Source organism: Corapipo altera, unplaced genomic scaffold (assembly GCF_003945725.1).
Source record: "Corapipo altera isolate COAL_440 unplaced genomic scaffold, ASM394572v1 326, whole genome shotgun sequence".
NCBI lineage: Eukaryota > Metazoa > Chordata > Aves > Passeriformes > Pipridae > Corapipo > Corapipo altera.
Genome location: NW_020884945.1, coordinates 2,921,047 through 2,935,297, shown reverse-complemented (window position 1 = coordinate 2,935,297; position 14,251 = coordinate 2,921,047). Strand labels below are relative to the sequence as shown.

The following is a 14,251-nucleotide window of genomic DNA, read 5'->3' as shown; positions in this document are numbered from 1 at the left end:
TTCCCAGGGCTTCGGATGCTCTGCAAGAGACAGTCAGGAGAGAGCTCCAAAACCAGGAGCTGCTTTCCTCATTTAACTACTTTTAGAGCCCATATTTGTTGATTTTGTTAACTATCCAGCACACCAATTACTTTTATTGTTCAAAGGACAGCTGCACATTTTGTCTGTCTATACGAACTGCAATAAACTTTTGGGCCGAAGATGTGACATTTTTAGGAAAAGAAAACTATAGGGTGGTTGTTTCTCCTCTGAAATTGATATTAAAAAAAAAAAAAAAAGAAACACTTTGGGGTTTTATAAAAAAACAGTTTTTCATTAGAAAATTACACTGTGGCAAAATTCAATGTAGAAAGTGGCTGAGTGAGATGCAGTTTTCCAGGAAAGGTTCTCCAGCCAGGACAGTGTTTCCGGTCACAACCCAACGATGCCATGACCTTGTCATTGGGATACATGTGTAGGATGCTGGAGACTCCACGTTCCTTGGTGGAATCAAGCCTCAGGATCTGTCTCCCACTACTGGGGGCTGCCCTAAATAACTGGCTATTTTTAGATGAGTCTTTTTCTGTTGCTGCTTTTCATAATAAGCAAAACCTTTGAAGGATTTGTGTTTTATCCCTATGCACAAGAGGAATTAAAATAAATAAATAGATCTTAAATATTTAGACACGAAGAGAGAAGAATTTCCTGCCCAGCTTTAGCTGAGCAGCGTAGGTGGCTTTAATGGGAACTGGGGCTGCTCCCGGGTACTTGGCAATGTTTGCTTTTCTTGGAAGCAACTGTGGTGAAGCACCTTTAAAAGCAGGATCCCACAAAGCAAAGCTGCTGTTTCCGGGTCACTGTGCAATCCTCTTCCCCGTGCCATAGCTTTTCCAGATGATGAACTGATCTGCTGTGATCTAACCAACATGTTGGAGAGGGGATCACTCCAGTTAAGGGGCTGCAGCAGCAAGGGGAACACAGCCAGCACTAGGACTGGAGTCCTGGAAGTCTTCAGTCAACCCAAAAGTCAGGATCTGGCAGTCAAAAGCCAGTCTGGCTCTGGGCATCACACCTGGGTTATCACCCACCTGCTGCCCCTTCTCTGGGCTGCTCCCAGACACCAGCAACTGCTCTTCCCCCGACCCTTGGCAGGTCACTGAGCTGAGCTGGGAATTTGTGGGGACAGGAGAGGGGATTTTTGTCAACAGGCAGCCATGCTATGCAGACTTGATAAATATGTGCAGTGCTAATTCGAAGCAGATTCCTGCTTTGCCACAAGCAGAATTCCTCCAAACCCTGCCATCAAAAACATTATGTCACAGCTGTGGAGAAGCCTCCCAACCAGGGGAGAAGCTGGGGTCATGTTAGGGGAACAGTGTGGTGGAGGCTGGAAGGAAGTGACTGAAGCCCTGTTCCATGGCCTGGTGGAGTTTGTCATTAAGAAGGATTTCACAAGCGATTTGCAGCCAATTCCCGGGGTCCGATTGGTACTTTCCAGCTTAATGCAAACCAGTGAGGAAACCAGCTCCCAGACCTCGTTAGGCCAAAGTACCCAGGGAGGTTGCAGTCCCAGGATAACATCGCCTGGGGCTGTGGAAACGTAACTGAAACTGGGATTGGTTTTAAGGAGATTGTTAGGTTCCCTCTCCCCATCTCAGCAAACAGCTTTTATCTTGTCTCCCAAAACAGCAACCTGCTATCCTTCAAAACAGACCTAAAAAAAAAAGGAAAGCCTCCTGAGACAGGCACACGATGCCGACAGAAGCGGAGCACAGAGCTGATCGAAAACAGATTCCAGCGTCAAGTCCAAAGTCAGCTCCAGCCCATTTCTTCTTAATGGGTGAAGTTGAGAAACTGAAAAAACAAAGTAATTACCTACCAAGCAGATTTTACTGACACTGAGCATTTACATGTTTGTGACCCACACAATCCCTTGTATTCGATCGAATCCGTCTCTGTTCAGTGTGGTTCATCCATTGAGTCGACCTCAGGAGGCTCTGGCTCATTTGCTTCTGGATTTATAGCTCAAGGAAAAAGGATAAAACAATTCTAACAGGGGTAGGTTTTTGTTCCGCTTCACCCTGGTCATCCACCTTCTCCATTCTGATTTCAGCTCCATCCCTCTCGTGGCCTTCCCTTGGCCTGCTCCTTCTGCAGGTCAGTGATTCACCACACAGGAGGACACAGATGTTCTTTACAAAGAAGTGTTTCCATGCAAGCTCATATTTTTCTTAGAAAAGAGGGCTGGGGATGAGGAATGAGATGGAGAGGAGGAATTCACCACTGTGCAAAAGGCCTGAGAATAGGTATTGCCCAGTTTCCACCAGAGTTTGTAGGGTGCTGCCTATAGGACACCCTGGCACCCCCAGGGAGAAGGGTTGACTGCAGGATTCACACCAGCAAGGAGGAAACCTTGAGTAAGTGGCCTGAGGAAAGACGTGGTCTCTCTGAGCAGCTACTCCATAAGGATTTGGTGGTCCCTGGGCAGTCATCCTGCTTGATGGCTACAGTAAGATTTATCTGTGGAGTGTCATCAGAGGTTGTTTTGCAAGCCACCCTCTCATCATTCAGTAGAACCTCATCCAAATTCCTCTCTCAGCTCTTGCATTTCTCAGGAAGCAGCCCCAGTCCTGTTTCAGGTCTGGATGGAGGATGCTTTTGAGTCCAAAGTTGAGAATGCCCACTCTGAGTCTGGGGTAGCACCAAAGAAGTTTGAAAAGGAGAGAAGCCTGTACCCCAAGTCAGGCCCTGGTTGGTCACTCAGCAGATCAGCAGGGCCCCAGCACTGCCCAAATGTGGCAGTTGAAGGTCTCAGGGCTTGTTCCATGTAGGTCATCAGCAAACCTTTTCTGAAGGACATCTCCCAGCACTTTATCTCATCTAATTTTAAATATTCCTAAAGATAGGCCTGGCATCATCATTTCCTCTGGGAGATGAATTGCACTGGCTGATGTAACTCAACCTTGGGAAGATTTTCTTTCCTCTCCCCAGACTCTTACCAGTTTCAACAGAAAAAGCAGATAAATAGCTGTCCTTGGTATCAGATCTCCCATGATTCCAATCTCTCTTATTGAGCACCGCCATGTAATTTTTAACAATTTTATTATTACAGCATTATACACTGTGCTGTGCATGAAAATTGTATCAAATCTATCCAAAGGGCTCTTGGTCTTCAGGATAAACAATGTGGCAAATAACCAGATTAGCAGCAAAAGGGATGTGGGTTTAAACCCTCCTGACCTTTTGCTTAAGAGATGGAAAACTGGCAGGATGCTCATATTGAAGCAGAATTCCCTCTCTAAGCATCCTTGACACCTGAGATATGTGAGTCAAGTTACGAACCTGAGATTCAGTATTTTAACTTTCCCTCCTTTAGGTATGGGCTGCATCATTGACTGAACACCAAAGAACATACAGAAAGTGGTGTTCTGAAAGAATAAACTCATGCTTTCTGCTGTTTTTCAACAAACAGCCCTATGGCACCAAAACATTTTTGTCTTCAGTGGAGTAGGGACAAGTGTCCTTATTCTTTGGCTTGGGAGCCACTGAACAGGTTTCCTACTGAATAACACACAGGAGGCACATGTTGATGGGTTTGGGAGGGTGTCAGTCTCATCTGGATGGTTTTCACCAAACCAAACCAACTGAAGGGCTGTGTTAGTCTCCCTCTTAATCCTTACCCAGCTCTACCAGCTCAAATCACTACTAACAAATCATTTCCATGTACAGAGATTTCTGGGAGGACAGACAGGACCCAGAGGGATCCACACATCCTATCCTAATAATTCCCATCAGCTGGGTTTAAAACACTTTTTTCAGATCACCTTTTCAAGGTCATTCTCTGCTGTACAGGGCTTAGGGATGTGGTACGGGGAGTTTACAGGGACTTCCCAACAGGCTCATGCACAAGTGGATGACAGAACGAGAAGAGAGATTTTGTAATGACTGGTTTAGTCTGAGATGGAGGAGGAGAGACATGAGGGAACATCCTTCTCTCTCCTGATACATCCAGGCAGAGGCTGAGTGCTGGCAGAGGCCACAGAATGCTTTCAAAGAAACACACATTTTGCTGAAACAGAGTGTCAGGGATTTTGTAACTTCTCTTTCTCTCCTTCTCCGGCCATTTTAATGCCTCTCTAGGGTATCCATCTTACAGTTTTCCAAGCTGACATATAGTACAATAATTTAGTTCACTTGGTATTTTTAAATACTGTGTCACTTGCTGATATTACCTTTTGTTACATGTAAAATTGCTCTGATAATGAATGTTCTGGCTGAGAACTGAAATAGCCAGGCCAGGTGAAGTTCAAAGCCATCACCCCTCACGAGCTATGTAAATCTAAGTCTATATGGCAAGTGGGATGGTATTTGGAACTTTAATTTGTGTGGAAATTAAAGTTTCCACACAAATTAAGTTTCAGCCCAGTGAAACTTAATTTACCAACCTCTTGAACTTGAGAAATTTTCATTTTCATCAGTTTGCTTTTGATTTATATGAGGGTTATTTTTCAGCTCCAAAGCTGTTGTTCAGAAACAAGCCTGACTGCCCTAAATTGATATTGAATGTTGTTTCCTGATCACACTTTAGAGATGACAGGGACTGGATGAACTCTCTGAGGTACCAGGACAGCTTTTCAACATGTGTGAAACCAGCATTACTTTATTGAATTCTGGCAAAAATTTCATTTCACCACGGACAGCAACTTGTATGGAAACCTAAGGGAAATCCCTCATTTATATTTGATAGTGCCAGCTTAAAGTCTGACCTCTGCTGGCAGCTGGGCTGAGTGAGGAACTGCTACCTGTCTGGGTTATTGTGTTGCCTCCAAAACACTGAATTAAGGCAATTTCTTGCCTACAGAAAAATAAACCCCACCTCAATTCTCCCTGTCTCCTGCTGGAAAACATGCAGCTTTAGAACTCTTGGTGCACCCTGTTCCCTCTCTGGGAAGTGCCACCATGCTACAGGAACACCACAGATACTTCCAGTCTGCCAAGAAGAGTGCAATAATGTAAAAGTAAAAAAAATAATATTAACATATCATATCCTTACAGAAAAGAAGATTATTGTGAGATTTTTCTATCTGATTTCTTGTCACTTAAAACAAATTATGAGAAAGGTATAAAACTGTATAAATGAGCAAACCTATTGGAAACTTCTCTACTAAATGAGCAAACCTATTGGAAACTTCTCTACTACTGCTCTAACTTTAAAAGGTCTTCTCTTTATCAAAACATCCACCCTGCCCAAAGGGTGGATCACCAAAGTATAGGCAGCCCCTTTATTCCAGGTTAAAAGTCCAGTATAAATAGTTATACTGAGCAGGAACAAGAGGGAAATCACTCCTGCATCCAGAGAGATTTACTACTTGTTGTTTTCATGAGAGGTCCTGGCTCATATCAAGATGGATTTCAAAAGTGCCTAATCCTTTCTGTGCACATCAGCAGGTTGGGGAATAGCTCTTGGAACAGAGTCAGCACAACAATTACTTTCATTATTTGCAGCTGTACAAAACAAATAAGTTTGAAAGAAATTTAGAGAGGTGCCAAATTTAATCCATTGATGAACACAAGTGTTTAGTGCTGTGCTGTGACACACATGAAGTCCAAGAATTACTGCTGTTAACTTTTCAGCCTTATATGTCACCTTTGATAAACGAGCAAATCTGATGATACTACTCAAAATAATCAGTAATTTAGTTAAAAGTGTTTTAAAGTGTTCGAAGGAACATTTTAAACTGAGCATCCACAACTTTCTACATAACTATTAACTGCAGAGGGTGATTCTGATTAGATTAAAGGCAACTGCGTGCAGGGTTTTGACAAGCTGGGAACATAACTTGATGCAGGTTTGCTGTTTGTAGCTGTGAGGAACTGCTAGGCTGACAAGCAATAAAAACATCCAGCTCTATCCATCACACACTCCCAGGAGCTCACCTGTGCTGACACTTCTGAGTTGACACAGGGACACAGGGAAGCCTGGAAAGGACCAGACGAGACAGAGCTAGATTATGGAATATCCTGAGTGTGAAGAGACTCACAGGGATCACCCAGTCCAGCTCCTGGCCCTGCACAGACACCCCAACAATCTCACCCTGTCCCTCAGAGCTTTGTCCAAACACTCCCGGAGCTCTGGCAGCCTTGGCACAGCTCCAGCCAATCCTCAAGTCTGTCACTGGTCACAGAACAGAGATCGGAGCTGCCCCTCCACTGCCCCTCATGAGGAAGCCTTCTACCTTCCCATTTTCCTACCCAGTGCTCTGGAGAAAGGGGAGAAGTCTTGGCCAGATTCACTTCCAGATGAATGCTGTGTTAGATGTGCACATGGGGTGCAGTGAATCCCCCCAGAGTGCCCTGGGAGGAGGTGAGGGGCAGGTAGGATGTGCTGCGTGGGCAGTGCGAGCGCAGGGTGAACCCTGGTGCAGAGGGCACCAGCAGAGAGCTGTGTCAGGTTCCTGCCAGGGTTGCTCCCGTGGTGGGTCATCCCAGAGCTCCATGTGGGCCTTTCTTCCTCCTGACTCTCAGCCTTGCCTGAAGAATGTGCCCTCCCCTCAGGATGGTCGAGTGAGGAAGAACGACAGCTATGTCTGGAGCGCTGATGAAGTAATCCTGTCTGGGAATCATTGGAAACACTTGCATCTGCAGCCCTAAAGCTTTTCTCAGGAGACCATGTTGGGGGCAGAGGCAAAGACAGCTTCATACCTCACATTCTTTGATTATTTTTCCCCTAAAATCTTTAGCACATAGCATGGTCTCCTTTTTTGTGCATCTCGTTCCCACTGGGTTTGCTTATTTCCTAGTCATGGAGATGTGCCAGATCTTCTCTTTCCCAGAGGAATTGCCATAATTCGGATCAAGAAATAACAACATTCTCGGTCTTTTTTCCATTGACATGAGATTACCACATTTCCTAAATACTTCAAATTGTGCTTGAGTGCATGGCAGATGATTGCAGATGTTGCCACCTCCTTTCTCAGATTTCATGTTTATTTTATGGCTGCAGATCCAGGTTCTCAGCTTATCATTCAGTTACAAAGCAAGGACTGTCACCCTCACTACATAACTCACCACCAGCACAGGGTGGGGGTATCTCTGTCATTCTGCAGGACTCTACAGTGTCAGAGGGAAAACAATGGCTCTGATTAATGAGCTGCTGCTGCCCAAGACCAAACAATTTTGTCCTGGAGTTGCTTTCTGTGACCTCTTTCCATAAATCTGCAACTGATACAGTGACCCCTGTATGGACAGCCCAGAAAGGACATGGCATTATGGCTCCAGGAGTTGCCTTGGAGCAGGTGTAGCTGAACACCAAAGGTTATGTTTTGATTACAGAAAACCAGAGGACAGTTGCTGTGGCTCGACACGGGGTCCTCGTGTCAGCACACACAGCAATAGGTGGCCTTGCTGAAGGGTTTGCTGATTACAGGAGGAAACCAGAGTGACCCTGTGCCACTTCAGCAAGAAGTGCTGATGCATCCATGACTGAGGACAAGCCTTGTAGGAAAAAATCCCAAAAGCTGGGCCAATATCTTATCTTATCTTTAAACACTTGCTCTACTTAGTAGTTGTTTTTACTGTGCTGTTGTTGATGGCTCCCCCGCTCCAGACTAATGATTTAATTTTTCATGGTTGTCACCAGGACCATTTACACCCAAACTACTGCCTCTGGCTGAACTACACACAACTTCCATTTGCAGCAGGCAGGGAAGAATGGGTGGGAAGTGCTCCCCTTTCTCATGAGTCATGAGGAAATACCCTCATGAGGAAACACTGCCTTCTCTGGCTTGGAAAATCAATGAAAACATGAAGCCTGTTGCTTTGCCAGAGATACTCTTGGGCTAACACTTGCATTTGAATATCCTGAAGCAATCTTAGCCATCTCTCCTGATGAGTTTCTGGTTGCTAATTTAATTTTGGATGAAGTTCTTCAGCTTCTGTACGAAGAGAAGCTCTGGCTCTGGCCTGCAGGTTGTTAGCTCTGCCCACCCACAGCAGTTCTGTTGCAGGACCACTCTGGGGGATTCCTGGTTATTTCCGGGTGGAAAACCACAGGAAGATAGGCTTCTAGTAACCATTTCCCAAAAACAAACAAGGAAAACAAAAAATCTTTTAAAGTTGATGAACTATTTTCCTTAAAAATAATTCTGCTTGAATAGCAGCGGTGTAGCAAGGGAGACAATTTTGGCAAAAGATCGTGATGAGTGTTCAAGGGCCCCTGGGTCCCACTGCATGTGGGCTGTTTGCTCTTGGCTTTTCCCACAGCAGCATTCCCCAGTCCCATGGGTGGGTTTCCCAGGAACGAGGGTGGGTTGCTCAAACATCCAAGGCATGGTGAGACCCTGGTCCTGGGCGATGTCAGGGAGAAACAAGCTGCACACAGGGCATGAGCTGTACTTTCCTGGTGGACCTGCAGCTCATTTCCCATGCACTTTCCAGAGACAGGCTTTCCAGGAAGATTCTTTTTTCCCATTCCACTCCAGGCTGCTCCTTGGGCGCATTAACCATCTGCTGTCTGGTGTTTCACCCTCCAGTTGTGAGCCCTGTCACATCTCCATGGTTTGGATTCCTCAGCAAAGGTGGAGCTGTTGCCTTTTAGTTGGCCCACTGCTTTGGGGTGATTCTTCCTGATTTTGCAATTACCTTGCAGTGTCATATAACTGAGATGTGAAGTTTGGGCATGGGCAGCTTGGCTCTCAGCTCCCAGCACACGGAACACTGGTTAAAGTGGTGCTTCTGCCTCAGGTGAGGCTGTGGCTGAGGCAGAGTCTGAACCCTTTCTCACCTCCTCCTCTAGGAAAAGCAGTTCAGCACAGAGAGAATACACACAAGAAGACGAAGGGTTTAAATCTTTACAGACAAGTTAAATTATTATCCTCAATATTCACATGAAGAATTGAGAGAGCGAATAACCTGATCAAAACCCTGAGCAAATCAGGAGGGAAGTGAAATAGGAGAGAGGCATTCAATTAGGTCTAGAGGGTAAGTTACCCTCAAACAGCTCTTTCTGATACACACACTCCCCGTCTGTAGCCCTTCACAGGGGCCTTTGGCCTCTGTACTGACTTGGTGCCTATCAGGTGGCTTGACACAGAACTCACTGGCTGGCAGAAAAGAATATTGAGAGATCTGTTCCTGACTTACAGCCAAGACCTTCATCACAAGAGCATCCCTTCTCCTCTGCTGGAGAAGTCAGTGCAAAAACATTTCATTTAGAAGGTTTTGCACTTTGAATAGAGAGCACAAAACACTTGATTAATGCCAATGATGAGTCCAGGAGAATCAAAAGTCCTGTGTCCAAACTCACAACAGAAAAGGGGCAGATGTGGATCTCTTTAGTTATTTGCTAATACCTTTTTAAGACTTTAAAATAAGAAAGAATTACTTGACCGTAACAAGTGAAAGCTGACTCCAGGAGCTGAAGACTTAATAAACACACCAAATATTGCAAGGCTTGTGATCCAATAATGATGGCAGTGCTGTCGTGTCTTCTCTTTTCATAGGGGGTAAATAAATCCTAAAATGATTACAGGCCACTGGTTTAAACACACACAGCTTTTCAATGAATCCTTGAGCTCTCTAATTCCAGCAAAAATAGATTTCCTTGGGGATAGAAGCATGAAAATACCCTTTAAAACTGGTACCTGCTCATTCTGAGCTGTGCTCACACTGTGAGCTTGTGATGAGGTGCTCTGGCATCTCAGAGGGAAGCACATTGTCATTTACTTGGTGTCATTTACTGCTGCAGAGACAAAGTCATTTGGAGGGACTGACTTCTGCAGGTTTTGCTCTGTACCATCCCTATTATTGCTGGTCACCTCGTTCCTGGTGACCAGGGCCGTGTGTGCTCTCCATGCAGCCTGCAGTGATCCCAGTGTTCTCAGAGCACAGAGTGTGCTCCCCATCCAGGCTCTGACTCAGAAGGCTTTCAGGCAAGCACAGCTCACAGGAGTATCCCCAGCTCATGCCAGCAATGACAAATCAGTTTTTAAATGTTGTGTATGTGCCTCTCCCTCTCTCCGGCTCAAATCAGCTCTAAAACTCTGACTTCCAGTCCTTTCTAATGGGCCCTGACGTGTCCTGGGGCCCAGATCTGCGCACGAGTGACTTTGCACACATGAATAGTCCCTGGAGTCCAACCATGTGCAAAAGCCTATTTGTGTGCCCAAGTCCTTGTGGAACAAGGGCCTTGCTCTAACCTGTCTCATTTAGGTGTCAGCACAGCAGTGCCCAGTTTGCCCAGCAATTATTTCCTTGCCATCTGATGCAGGGTTTAGGTGCTATCTGATACTGTTCCTCCAGCCTCCCCCTCCCCTGTGCCCAAGAGGGATCCGTGGATCCCCTGATCAGACATCACAGTGGTGTGAGCTGTCACTGTGTTCGACACCAGACATGGCCCATCTCACAACCATCTGGGAGGGCTTTCTCAGGGATAGCTGCAGTGCCCAGAGGATGCCTGAAGGAAGACTGTTACAATAAGAAACAGAGATTAAAAATAGTTTTTCTCCATGCTCACTGATGGGCCTAAGCATGAACCATCAGGCCTTATGTGGGAGGGATCTCCCTCTGCCAAGTGAGATGGAGTCAGAAACCACCTGACAGGGAGGTGAGGGGGGTCACCCATTACCCTCTGCCTGGGGATCCTCCTGTCTTTAATGCTGGCTGTGCTGCAAAATCAGATTATCTCAGAGAAAACAGTTTTCAATATATTTTTCTTCCCTGGATAATGTATCAGTCAACCTTTCCCACCACACAGGATCTGTGTGGTTGTGCTGTGTTTGTGGTTTTCACTGGCAAGAGCAGAATGTTAAAGTCTAAACTGAAGGTAAGATTAAGCTCTCAGGGTAGAAATAGTGCAATGAGGCTCTGGGGGCTCTTCCTGGGGGCATCTTTAGCCTGGTGATGCTGTGTTCTTGTCTTGCTGCAGCCAACTCGTGTTGGCAACATCTAAGTGAGGGCAGGAACCTGACAGGAGATGCAACACGTCCCTTCCCAGGAGGAGCCTGTCCTTCTCCCTTGGTTTACAGAGGGGATGTTGTGCTAAGACCTGTTTGTAGCTCTGCAGGAGGCAACAAGGTCTCCTAAACCTACAGCATCATCACTGCAGAACCTTATCCCAAACTATGCCAGAGTTAGGGAAGGATGCTGCACCAGGCAGCAGTGTTATCTCCACAGGGAATGGCAGGGACAGCCGTGGCACTGAGGCCTTCCCTCGTGGCTGTTTGCCAGGCTGCTCGTTCCTCTGCAGAGCTTTGCCAAGGTAATGACACGGCTGAGGACTTGTTTTTTACTCTGTGACCCTTGAAGCCCTAGAGCAGGACCAAAATTATTTAATTAGGGACAAGGAGAATGTTATTTTAGGCCTCAGCATTTTAGCTGGAGTGTGCAATCAGAGCTCATCAGCTTCAGCAGGACTTGGCCCAGCAGTGGGGGTCCCCCACTCCACCCTGGGCAGGTTATAGGTGGACAACAGAGAGATATCTGTCAAGTCTGGGAGCTTTTATATAAAGTGCAGAGTAGCTGCAAAAGACTTCTTTTGAGGTGTGAGACATTTGATTCAAGCCATAAACCCAAAATGGAACACACGAAAACAGTGAATATTCACTCTAAAAGGAAGGCAAAGGACTGCAGAGTATTGAAATGATGCTCTCCTGGGGGGCGTCAGCAGGGGGTTAACTTTGCCCTTCCCAAACCAGATCACTCCTGCCTGTTTCACAGCCCCTGCAATCAATCCTACTTACTTCCCACCAAGCAGGAGACCTGCACACAACGCCCCAGAAGACTCAGTCTTGGTACAAGAAGAACAGCATCAACCTGCAGCCCAGGCTGCCCTGGCACCACTGATGGGTGGGAACGGGAATCCAGAGCTAAACAAAGGTTAGGGAGCAGGACTGTGGAAAAGGAGGGGATGCACTGCTGGGCACAGCCTGGTTTTCTCTGCAGGAAGCTGTTTGCAGCATCCCAAAACCTTCTTAAGGACATGAGTCCCCTCAAGTATGCACAAAAAATATACAAGTGGAGAAGATCCCTTTCTTCTCATCCAACACACCCTGGGGCTGTCCCCAGCTTTGCCTCTAAAAGCTGAAGTCAAAAGGGACCAGGAGAGGTTAAGAATATTGTGAGGCCTTCTTCTACCAGTTTGGCATTTAGTGTCCTGCTGTAGCACAACCTGACCTTTTCCCTTACTGCTCTTTCAGTTTTGGCCTCAAACCTTTCTTTCCCAGTGCCCTCAGCTCTGGCTCTGGTGTGGCAGAAAGGGCACACTCCATGTTTATATGAACCCTCTGTCACCTGGAGGCAGCGACCAGATGTGTGTGTGGCACAGGAATTTCTCCTCCTGTCCTCCATGGGGTAGAAAAGCTCTAAAATTACACTTTGCTTATTCTTTTCTTCAGCTCCCAAAGCCAAAATAAACTTTGGGAAAGAAGTAGCTCAGAAGTAAAACCAGAATAATTGGAAAATACTTTCTTTTAGCAAAACCAGTGTCAAGTATCATAAAAGCCCCTGGGCTCCATTGCTATGGGGTCAGAACAGCAGCTCAGGTCTCAAGCCAGTTCTCTGGCTTTGACTCCAGACCCTTCCAACAGTGTCACACTCACGAGAGGTACAACTCAGGGCTGTTCAAAAGGCCAGCTTGAGACACCAGCTGAGCCCCTCTACACCCTAAGAACAACTGAAGGCTTAAGAGAAAAGAAATAAAGGCTTGTTTCAAACCCAGGACTTTCTAAGTCGAAGCAGCACCTGGCTGAAGTCACATCATCAGCAACCCAGAGCAGATCCCGGGAGGAGCAGTGTCATGGGAGAGCTGCACGGGACCCAAACCACGCTCAGATGGCAAATTAAATGACACCTGACAAACATATTTGAAGGTGTTGGCCATTTTTTGGATCATTTTTGCAAAGCTCAGCACATGGTCTTAAGAGAGTGTGAAATACCAGTAACTTGCGCCAAAGCTCAGCCCGTGCTCAGGGGGAACTGGTTGTGTCTAGAAACCAGAAGGCACTCAAAGTGCCTGGCAGTGTCTCCTCCTGCAAAGTTTGGGACTTTTCCTGTTGATGCTCAGCTAAATATGGTGCTGCTCCCTGCACATTCCATCCTGAATGTGTTTGGGAATAACAGTACTTCGTACAAGAAATGGGAATTGCAGGGCTGGATCCCACCAGTTGTTTTGCTTCCCCAGCATTACATGGAATGGCAGTTTGTAGTAGGGCCATGATAATAATGTCCCACAGATACACTGGAAGGAGTTTGTGTTGGTCAAACTCCAACTTCTTATTCTGCAGAGGACTTTGGAGATAGAGCTACAATGTTATCAGTTATGCAAAGCAGGGGGCAGTGGGATGGATCTCTCTCTCCGGTGGCCAGGACTAGTTCAAAGTCTCAGCCACAGTCTAGAGGAAGGGTCAGTGCCTCTGAAGGGAGTCCAGCAATATTCTGCCTGGGCAGGATCCCCTCTGGAAGGACTCTGTGGTGCTGTGAGATTATCTGGCCTCCCCAGAATTACTGGGAGAACTCGAAGGGCTCATGGAAGAAGCCAGATACTCCAAAGGGGGAGTGATTCACTGATGCCAGGCCATGAGCAATTTACTGAAATCCAGCAAAAAAGAGATGAGAGCTGAGAGGTGGGAGGCAGGAAAATCACTGTTTCATCCAGTTGAAAAGTTAAAGCCTAGTGTTTCTCTCTTTGCGAGATATGTTATCTCCCTTCCCTGCTGCGAATAATGCTTGTGCTGTGAGCCCACAGAAGGATTTCTGGCTTATCAGGTTCAAGGCAAAGGAGAAGATAGAGATTTGAAGAGCAGGAGGGGAAAGAAAACATACAGCTTTAATGTCAGAGCTTTGGAAATGGAGATCCTTATCTAAGCCTGTTTTTTTCCTCTTCTTGATTATGTTACTTTGAATTTGGACAAGGAAACCAGCCTGACCAACCTCACTTCTGGTTCTTTTCAGTTTCAATTTCTGAAAATTATATCATCATAGAGGTATACTCAGATACTCTCTGAGGACACTTGCACAGCCAGGAGACATTTCTTGGGCCAGGAGATGATGAGAGAGACCTTTATCCCTACTGTCATTAACAACCACTGTCATCTGCGACCTGACAAACCTTGCCACACCAGTGGTGTCCCAAACACCACTGCAGGTTCCCCTTGGAGCAGCCACGAGGCCCACAAAGCCAGCAGCCCTTGGCTCAGTTCAGATCCAGTATTTGGGAACGGTGATTTGGGAATCACCAGGCTTTCAATTCCACAGTGGTGAATCAAAGAGCTGCTCC

At 46.2% G+C, this 14,251-nt stretch overlaps 1 protein-coding gene across 3 annotated transcripts in view; it reads left to right on the top strand.

Annotated features, from left to right (window-relative positions):
• Nucleotides 1–14,251, top strand: part of LOC113956092 (vascular endothelial growth factor receptor kdr-like) — a 133,989-nt gene that overhangs the window by 22,104 nt on the left and 97,634 nt on the right. The gene's annotated exons all lie outside the window — the stretch shown is intronic.